This window comes from Perca fluviatilis, chromosome 19 (assembly GCF_010015445.1).
Source record: "Perca fluviatilis chromosome 19, GENO_Pfluv_1.0, whole genome shotgun sequence".
NCBI lineage: Eukaryota > Metazoa > Chordata > Actinopteri > Perciformes > Percidae > Perca > Perca fluviatilis.
Window position 1 is genome coordinate 1,732,619 of NC_053130.1, and position 10,787 is coordinate 1,743,405.

The window sequence follows — 10,787 nt, forward strand, 5'->3', positions numbered from 1 at the left end:
TATATGTGTGTGTGTGTATGTGTGTGTGAGAGTGTGTGTATGTGTGTGTGTGTATGTGTGTGTACTCTCGAGTGTGTGTGTGTGTGTGTGTGTGTGTGTGTGTGTGCCGGAGTGTGTGTGTGTATGTGTGTGTGTTCGCAAGTGTGTGTGTGTGTGTGTGTGTGTACGAGTGTGTATGACAGGGGTCACCTTTACAAAGAGCCATTTTTGGCCCAAAAATGTAAAACCGAAAACATATTAAAGCCTACTAATGAAGATAAGTTTATTTAAGTCTAAAGGAACATTTAATATATGTTTTGTGTCTTGACATTTTATTGCCCTGTCTTTACCCTTTCCATATTTTGACTATTTGATCCAATTCTTAAACCCACATTAGCTCTGTTTTCTGTTCTGAAATGTCTCTCTTTCTCTCATCTGTAGCCAGATACATTTCTCCACACTTATCAAACGCAGTGAGCTCGTTCTGGAAATGTTTTTAAAATGTAACTTTTTGGGGATTTGTGACCATATTTAGTCTACAGAAGGTTCGGCAACATTCACAAGATAAAGCGCTGGGCCGCAGATGTACGTTGGCTGTGACGCTCATTTTACTCAACTTAAATGTTACGTAAATGGAGAATGAAAGACTCAAATGGTGACCTTTGGAAATGACGACGCACGTCTGTGTTAGCCTCCTTCATTGGGTCATTATACAGTTCTATCTGACCATTCACACGCACATGCCCAGTGGGTGTAAATGGTCATGTGTTATGTGTCAGACATGTTGATATGAACTAAGATTAGTTCTGAAACTGGAGCTAAAACTCGAATGTGGACGGAGATCTTCTTGTCTTAACATGCTACTTAGAAGCAGTGTGGATGTAGCCTGAGTCCACTTTATTAGTTCTTTCTGTTAATGTTGTTTTCCAAACTGCAGTACAACTCCCACAATCCTACGCAACTTGCCAAAGTCATCAAAAGTCTGTGTTTACAGCCATTCTTTGGATTGATCCCTAGTGGCAGAAAATTACAAACTGTACTGTAGTGGCAATCTGTCCACAAAAAATGCCACTGCAGGGAATTTGAAGCCATTTCCAACTCTTGCTGTTGCAACAAATGAGGTCCGCCATCGCCGTATAGTTAATCCTTTATTGTAGAAATGTATTTAAAAACACATACAAAAAACTGATTTGCAAGATTAAAAACGAACAGACGAGATCTAAAAACCATCACTATCGCACAGCTGAGGTTGAAAAACTGTGTGGCTTCCCAGACTAGATTCTCCTTCTGGCTCACCTGTGATTCCCTTACTACCCTGGCTGATTAGCACATACACACAGGTGCGCAGGTGACGTAATGATCAAACCATTCACACAAACCTACCACCCACACACACACATATCCCGCACACACACACATCCAAAATTGCTGCAACACACCGGCCCCTAATTGTTACTGTATAATAACACAACAATTCACAAAGTTAATAATGGAGCCAATGACAAATCAATCAATAATGTTCATAGTACAAGTGCAATAATGTCCATGTCGAGTAAATATCCATGGAAAAGGTAACCTCAATGTTGAGATTTCAGCATTACAAAAGTCTTAATCAGCCTCCAGCAGAAGACAGATCTTTGTGATCTGTACTCTCAAGTATGTTACATTTGGTCAGAACTTTGACAGCCGGTACCAGTCCCTGCTTGTCGGAAAGGTTTGCAACACCTTTCCTAACAGCCAGGATCCACGAGGAGCAGTAGAGTCCGCCACAAGAACAATGTCCCCTGCAACAAAGCTCCTCTTGTCGCTGACCACCGTTGCCGTTCCTGCAGCAGTGGTATGTACTGAATAGTGGCACTTTCAGCAGTGTTAATATCTTCCAATGCCAAAGTCTGACCATCCAATATGGCTTTGAAGCTTTGCATCTCATTTTCCACTTTGTTCTTCTGTTCAGTTATGTCAAGTCCATTACCAGACACACACGCCTGTATTTCCTGTCTTTTCTGACACAACAACTGCAACACCTTTCTCCATTGATGAAACCAAGCAACTGAGGTCTTCAACCTTTTGTTGATCAGCTGGGTTTTTGCATTCTGTGACTCTTTGATGAGGATTACAGTATTCACAATAGCCTGTCTTTTGACCTCAGGGTCATCACAGCTGAAAGAAGCAGGTTCCACAATATGAATAGGCCATTCACTTTCATTCTTGAAAAGGAAGTCCGGGCCGTGGATCCATCTGCAACATGTAAGGAGTTCCTCAGCTTTCAAACCACGAGAGGCCTCGTCCACTGGATTCCGTTTTGTGTCAACATACCTCCATTGGGAGACAACATTATCCTCTCTGACAGGTAATCTCAAGCAGTAATGTCCACTGTTAAGTTCAGCTGAACTGTTCATGGTTTCCATAAAATTAAGATATTCTCTGGACATTTCTGGCTTGTCATCTGATGATTTCTCATTGAAGTTATGGTTATATTGCTTCACCAGTAATTCCTCTATGTGAGCAATGGTTATTCTGTTGGCTGTGATAGTGGGACAGCTGATCTCAGTCTCATTGCCTCCTCTTACTGGTCCATTGATAACCCAGCCGAGTATGGTTCTGACAGCATAAGGTCCTTCATTATTGCTGCGTACCACTTGCCATGGTTCCATTACCTTTGGCACATTCGTCCCAATTAACAGCTCCACATCAGCATCAATTACAGGAATTTCCACAGAGCTTAAGTGTGGCCAAGCACTTAACTCTTCCTGTCGTGGAATGTTGTCCCGAGTCACAGGCATCTTACGCTGGGTGTAGACTTCTGGCAATTAAAAGTAGGTGTTACCATTAAGTGCAGCTATCTCCAGTCCTGAGATAACATGACTGTCAACAAACCTTTCTTGATTCATAGTCCTTAACAGGATTTTGGCACTCCTTCCTCTGACCTTTAGCTCCCTCATGAGTCGCTCAGAGCAGAAAGTGGCAGTGCTGCCAGGATCTAAAAATGCATATGTGGTTAGCATTTTGCTGCCTTTCTTAGCCTGAATCTGTACAGGCACAATTGCCAAGACGCGGTCCTGTGCTCCGGCCCCTATATGGCCACATGTCTTGGGAGAAACTGCATGACTGTTTCCTGATATTTCCTGCTGTGTGTCCTCTGAATTGATTTTCTTCTCTCTTGAATGGATGTGAAGGATGGTGGGATGTTTTAAATTACACACTTTGCAAGACAGACGCCTATGACAGTCCTTGCTCATGTGTCCAACAGATAAACACCCAAAACAAACACCTTTCTCCTTCAAGAAGTTCATTTTTTCACCGTGTAACTTCTTCTCCATTTTGGGACACGACTCCAATTTGTGACCCTCTTCACACAGCAGACAAAACACCCTTGTTGGTTCATCAGGTAAGTTTCTTTCATTTTGCATTTGAGTCACAGGTTGAGCATTGACAGCTGCCACAGAAGTAGCGAAACTGCTTCCTTTTCCTTTAAAGCATCCTTGTGAGACTTTATTTCTCTCTTTATACTGAGGTGTTGAGGTGAATGTGTCTTGAATGTTTCCAAAGAGTGGACTGGAAGCAATGGACACTTGCCTTTCAATTAAGTTGACAATATCACTGAAACCTGCTTGGCGACTGTGCTTCTCCTGCAGCTCATAAGCAGTGTTTCTCCATTTTTCCCTCAATTTATATGGTAGCTTCAAGACAATAGCACGCATGTTGGATGGCATATTTTCATCTCTCACATATGCTGTTCCTCCATAGCATTACGGTAGACAAAACAAAGCAAAAAGCTCCGCAAAGCTTCAAGGTCTTCTGATTTTACTGATGGCCATCCAAAAGCTTTCTCCATGTATGCAGTGGCTATTTTTTATTCATTTCCAAAGCGTTCTTTTAAAAGGGTCCTTGCTCTTTGATATCCTCTGTCTCGTGGCATGTGTTGACAGCTCTTAGCCAGCTCCCTTGGTTGTCCTTTGGTATACTGCTCCAAAAAGTATAAACAGTCTATGCTGCTAGCAGCCTTTCCTTCCACTCCATGCTCAAATGCTCTGATAAATGTGCTATACTCAAGAGGATCTCCATCAAAACTTGGTATATCCCTTGGAGGTAATGATAATGAAGAATGTTGTTGCACTAGCAGAGCAGTTATTTCATTTTGTCGTTGCATGATGGAAAGAAGATTGCCTTGGTCAACATTAGTTTGCATCAGGTCAACACGTTGAATGGGTTCCTTTGTGTCATGTATTACATGAGATGTTTCCTGAAATGTTTGAGGAATGCTTGGTTGGGGATTCAGAGCATAAACCTTTGGTCCTACATGCTTTGAAAATGTTTCCTGGTGTCGTGCTCCCATTGATATGGCAGTTTTGTTGCCTCCTATTGGTGGAAGATTCAACTGATGATTGGAATAGTTAGGCTGTGCCTCCCTTAGCACTGCCACATTACTGCCTCCTGTTGGTGGATTATTGAATTGATGATTGGAATAGTTAGGCTGTGCCTCCATTAGCACTGCCACATTACTGCCTCCTGTTGGTGGATTATTGAATTGATGATTGGAATATTTAGGCTGTGCCTCCATTAGCACTGCCACATTACTGCCTCCTGTTGGTGGATGATTGAATTGATGCTTTGAACTTTGTGGAACAAATTCCATAGCAGCGAGTCTGAGAGAAGATTTACGTTTAGAACTTCTCAGATAAGAATTCATTCCATCTGAATGAGCTCTCGAGCTCTGCACATCAGATCCTCTGTACACATTAACCTTTGCAGTTTGAACAGCAATTTGACTTTGCAATTCCAGCAATTCCTTTTTCTGTCGGATTTGCTCCTCCTGAGCGTCCAGCTCATGTCTTTCTTTAAGGGCAGCTGCCTTTGCAATGAGAGCAGCCCTTTCCGCCTCCGCTTTTAGGCATGCAGAGGAAATTGAAGACCTTGAAGACCTTTGACTGTAACGGCCAGTTGATGAGCCTGTTTTACCACCAACATTAGAAATGCTGTCCCCTGGACCAATGTCATCAGTGACCACAGTTGTGGCAGGTGCAGTTTTGAGCACAGTTTTGTTTAGTGCAGCAGCATAATCATCGTCATCATCATCATCATCATCATCATCATTGTCCCTTTTGTCAAGCAACCACTCGTCCATGTTTTGTATTATTGCTTTATTGCTGTGCATTTGTGTTTCAACCCATTCATTTTGTTTTGACATTTCATCCTCAGGTAGTTTTTGTTTCAGTGATTCATGAAACTGTTCAATTTCCACACAAAGTTTCAAACACATTTCATACTTTGTTTGTACCTCAGACACATTTCCCTTTGAAAGCATCAGTTGCTTAACTTCCTTTGTTAGCTTGTGTAGTTTCTTTATCCTGGAATTCCTTTCCTTTTGATTTGATATTATTTTTAATTCCAATGCTTTGGCCGTTAGTTTGACCGATCTTTTACCACATTCATTTTCCGTTTCACTTTGATTGACAGCTGCAGACACATCACTCATTTTGATATTGATTTAGCAGCTCTGCTGAAGGCTTTATTAAGAATTGTAGCAGGATGGACCTGTATCCCTTTTGTGAGAAGGCCAATCTCTTCCACACAGCGTAACAATTCTTGTTTTGTCCTACCGTGATTCTTCTGCGAAGCTTTTGCTCAGGCTGTATCTGTTTCCAAGTGAGCGGATTCAGCTGGCACGGAATGAATGAAGCGCGGTGCTGTCCTTCCTCCTGCAGATCCAATAGTTCCGTCCTTTGAAGCTAAGTTTTTCAACATAATGTAGTGGCAATCTGTCCACAAAAAATGCCACTGCAGGGAATTTGAAGCCATTTCCAACTCTTGCTGTTGCAACAAATGACATCCGCCATCGCCGTATAGTTAATCCTTTATTGTAGAAATGTATATAAAAACACATACAAAAAACTGATTTGCAAGATTAAAAACGAACAGACGAGATCTAAAAACCATCACTATCGCACAGCTGAGGTTGAAAAACTGTGTGGCTTCCCAGACTAGATTCTCCCTCTGGCTCACCTGTGATTCCCTTACTACCCTGGCTGATTAGCACATACACACAGGTGCGCAGGTGACGTAATGATCAAACCATTCACACAAACCTACCACCCACACACACACTATCCCTGCACACACACACATCCAAATTGGCTGCAACATGTACATTTAAGACAAATATTTTTTGCATTACAAGTTTTCTGAAACGTTAGTAATAAGGAAATACTTGTTATTTGAGCAAAGGGGAGCGTGCCTATGTTACCACATTTCCTTTTTCATAAATTTGTATCAGATTTTATCCCCCTAACCCTAACCCTAACCCCTAAGCCTAAAAAATGTTATGGGAGGATAGGGCTTAAATTGAAGGGAAATGTAGGAACACACCTCATTTTGAAAATGTCCTAGAACTGTGGGAACATATGGCCTAATTTTAAGAAAAAGTCTTAGAAATGTGGGAACATAGGGCTGTGGGACCATTATGATTCTTAGTTAGGGGTCAGCCCTAGCTAATAATCATATAATCAGAAGTATCTGGACTTTGAAGAGATATTGCTGTGTATTGGGCCGATTCAAAAGAAAACAACATGCTGATTTAGATGATTTGAATGTTTTGTGTATAAGGAACTAAATTTATGACTTTCTCAAAAAGATTGTTTTTGTGTTTCAAGTTTTCTGAAATCTTATCTTTCAAAATGCAAAGGAGGCATTATACAATGCTAACTTTTGGTGATTTTAGAAGAAATCTACAGAAACAAACAGACAAAGTGTAGTAACATATAGTAACAATATTTTATTTACATTTGTCTGAAAAAAGACATCTGATGGAATATTAATGAATGGTAAAATTATCTTTTTGCCTGCAAAGTCTCACCTTAAGAGTGACAAAGAAAAACTGATTCATCTTCTCATTTCACACTAAAACATCATTAACTGACTGTGTACTGTCTCTGGTTATATAACACGTCATCAACACTCATATTCAGGTTTTTTGCATATCTCAACTGTCATCATTCCCTGGAAAACTGCAACAACAACATGCAAAAGATGAAAGCCATGGTCATTATGTGTCTTTTAAGGGTCATTATGTGTCTTTTAAGAGTCATTATGTGTCTTTTTATGGTCATTTTGTGTCTCTTTCCATATGTCAGGTATGTACATTTTTGCAAAGATGTGATTGTACAGGAAAAGAGGATTAAGTTATATGCTAATTGTAAACCCTGGATGATGGCTGAAATTAAAAGGATAATTGACGACAAAAGGAAATCCTTTGCTACGGGAGACAAAGATACACTGAAAAAGATCCATAAAGAACTTAAAAGTGAAAACAATAAAGAGAAATATCGGTATAAATGCCAAATAGAAAATTATTTTAAAGAGAATGATATAACGAAAGTCTGGGAAGGAATGCGGTTAATGAGTGGATATGCAGGGAAAGGGAAGGCAAACAGATCCCAGTTAAATGGCACAAGGGAATATGCCAATAAGCTAAATCATTTTTATAATAGATTTGATAAAATAGACTTCTCTGATAAAATACAAAGACTTAAGGAAGTGATTGGGAGCACAGAGGATGATAACTATTAGAGTGCGGATCGTGCCGCATTTTTCTGTCCGAGCCCGGCCCGTGTCCGACAGAGCAGTAACCGAACCCGGCCTGAGCCCGACAGGCATTAAGATATTTATGTCCGAGCCCGACCCAAGCCCGACACAGTTAAAATCAAATTTTTTTCTCATACTTATGACACATTCGGCATTCGGAAATGTCAACAGATTATGTTGGGGAAACTGCAGCTGACATGGATAAACGTTACTAAACGTACCAATACAAAACCTGAAAGGATAAACTTGTCCGTGACCAGATAGATTTTAGTCGGTAACAGTGTTAAAGAATGAGCACTACAACTCCCATAATACAACTCAACTTGCTTGACTTAAATTGAAGGGAAATGTAGGAACACAAGGCTTAATTTTGAAAATGTCCTAGAAATGTGGGAACATAGGGGTGTGGGAACATAGGGCCTAATTTGAAGAAAGATCTTCGAAATGTAGGAAGAATCATATTATCAGAAGTATCTGGACTTTGAAGAGACATTGCTGTGAATTGGGCCGATTCAAAAGAAAACAACATACTGATTTAGATGATTTGAAAGGTTTTGTGCATAAGGAACTAAATGTATGACTTTCTCAAAAATTATTTTTCTGAAATCTTATGTTTGAAGATGCAAATGAAACATTACACAATGCTAACTTTTGGTGATTTTAGGAGAAATCTACAGAAACAAACAAAGTAACATGAATGTTTTCTTTCCATTAGTCTGAAAAAAGACATCTGATTGAAGATTAATACATTGAAAAATTATCTTTTTGCCTGCAAAGTCTCGCGTTAAAAGTGACAAAGAAAAACTGATTCATCTTCTCATTTCACACTAAAACATCATTAACTGACTGTGTACTGTCTCTGGTTATATAACACATCATCAACAATCATATTCAGGTTTTTTGCATATCTCAGCTGTCATCATTCCCTGGAAAACTGCAACAACAACATGCAAAAGATGAAAGCCATGGTCATTATATGATCTTTAAGAGACATTATCTGTCTTTTTATGGTTATTTTGTGTATTTTAATGGTTGTTTTGTGTCTTTTTTGGTCATAATGAGTCTTTTATTGTAATTTTGTGCCTGTTTGCATATGTATTGTATATGTGTACAAATATTTTGAGTACTGCTGTGAGGTCTTTATCTTCAGCCAGTTGTTTCAGTGATTTATTGTAATGTTTAATATAAATGTACACTGGTTGAGGCATTTCCTGAGTTTAGACATCTGATGGAATATTAATGAATTGAAAAATTATCTTTTTGCCTGCAATGTCTCGCATTAAAAGTGACGAAGAAAAACTGACTCATCTTCTCATTTCACACTGAAACATAATGTATATCCCTGAAAAACTACAACAACAACATGCAACAGATGAAAGCCATGGTCATTATGTGTCTTTTAAGAGTCATTATGTGTCTTTTTATGGTTATTTTGTGTCTCTTTCCATATGTCAGGTATATACATTTTTGCAAAGATGTGGTTGTACAGGAAAAGAGGATTAAGTTATATGCTAATTGTAAACCCTGGATGATGGCTGAAATTGAAAGGTTAACTAACGACAAAAGGAAATCCTTTGCTAGGGGAGACAAGGATACACTGAAAAAGATCCATAAAGAACTTAAAAGGGAAATAAATAAAGAGAAATATATGAATGCCAAATAGAAAATTATTTTAAAGAGAATGACATAAAGAAAGTCTGGGAAGAAATGCGGTTGATGAGTGGACAGTTAAAATCTCATTTTTTTCTCATATTTATGACACATGTACGTTTGTTTGTGTGGAAAGCTTTTATTAAGCAACTGTAGGAAGGCATTCGGAAATGTCAACAGATGAGCGCATCAGCGCAAACGGGGCAACAAGCGCATGTTAACACAGGCGCACACCTACATAATAAGCTGTTTTAAATTTTCAATGCCTTATCGCGCTGATGTGACTGAGCCTGACCCGAACCCTAACATAATTTCTAAATATCTGTCCGAACCCGGCCCTCGGTTCGGGTATCCATCCTCTAATGACTATACCCTGCAAACAAACAAGCAGGAGGTACTGTATATGGTATGTTAATGAGGCTGAAAGCTACCAAAGAAGCAGGTCCAGATGGACTGTCTCCAAAAGTATTAAAAGGCTTTGCTTTTCAGTTAGCTAGCATTTTTCTTTTTCTTTTTTTGATTGGAAACTTGGTTTTAAACATTAGTACAGGTTACCAGTGACTAATAATGAACATGAAAATATTCCTCACACAACTAAACAAACATAGGGCAACTCATGCATCAGTGCATTTATCCACAATACATGCACATAGACACCAGACAAGACCACTGTAACGACAAAGAAAAAAAGAAAAAAAACATATGGAGGAGGCTGCGCTAGAAATGTGAACTAGAGAGCTCTTGTATTGTGTAAGAAGAGGGGGCTGAGCCTGTAGTTCATCACTGAAGGTCATTTATATATTGAAGAAAGTTTTGCCATTTAAAGTAGTACCAATCTAACCTATCCAGCAGGGTGAAGGATACTTGTTGTATGCAGCAACTGTAGTCAGAGCATTGTACCAATCCGTGATTGACTTCCACTGTTAGACTAGCAGTTTCCTACCAATCATGACAGCTGTCTGGACCCATTCTGCATTGACTGCAGCAACACCATCTTTTATGCTGGGGATTGATAGAGTGACTAAAAAGGCTGGAAAAATGGTGGGTGAGTTAAATACAGTGCATGACCACCTGGCAAAAATGACAGAAAATAACGAGGGACCCGGGTCACCCTCTTCATGGTAATTTGACTGGTAGGGTTATGGAACGTAGTAGTAGGCTAAGGCCTCCTGTGACACCAACTAAGCGGTATGCTCTTTCTTTTATACCTCAGGCTATCAGACAGCACAACAAGCACTGTACATTTTTATAATTTCTGTATTGTATTTATGCTCTATCTTTTTATGGGCATTATATATGAATGAAATAAACTTGACTTGACTTGTCTTGTTCATGTGTACAAATATTTTTAGTACTGCTGTGAGGTCTTTACCTTCAGTCAGGTGTTTCAGTGATTTATTGTAATGTTTAATATAAATGGACACTGGTTGAGGCATTTCCTGAGTTTAGACATCTGATAGAAAATTACAGTTTTTCCCATCTGCTTACACACAAAATGTTTTCATGTCACACGATTTTTGAAACCTCTCCCTCAAAGTGGAAAACTACACAGCAAATCTCCAAAACCATAAGCTATT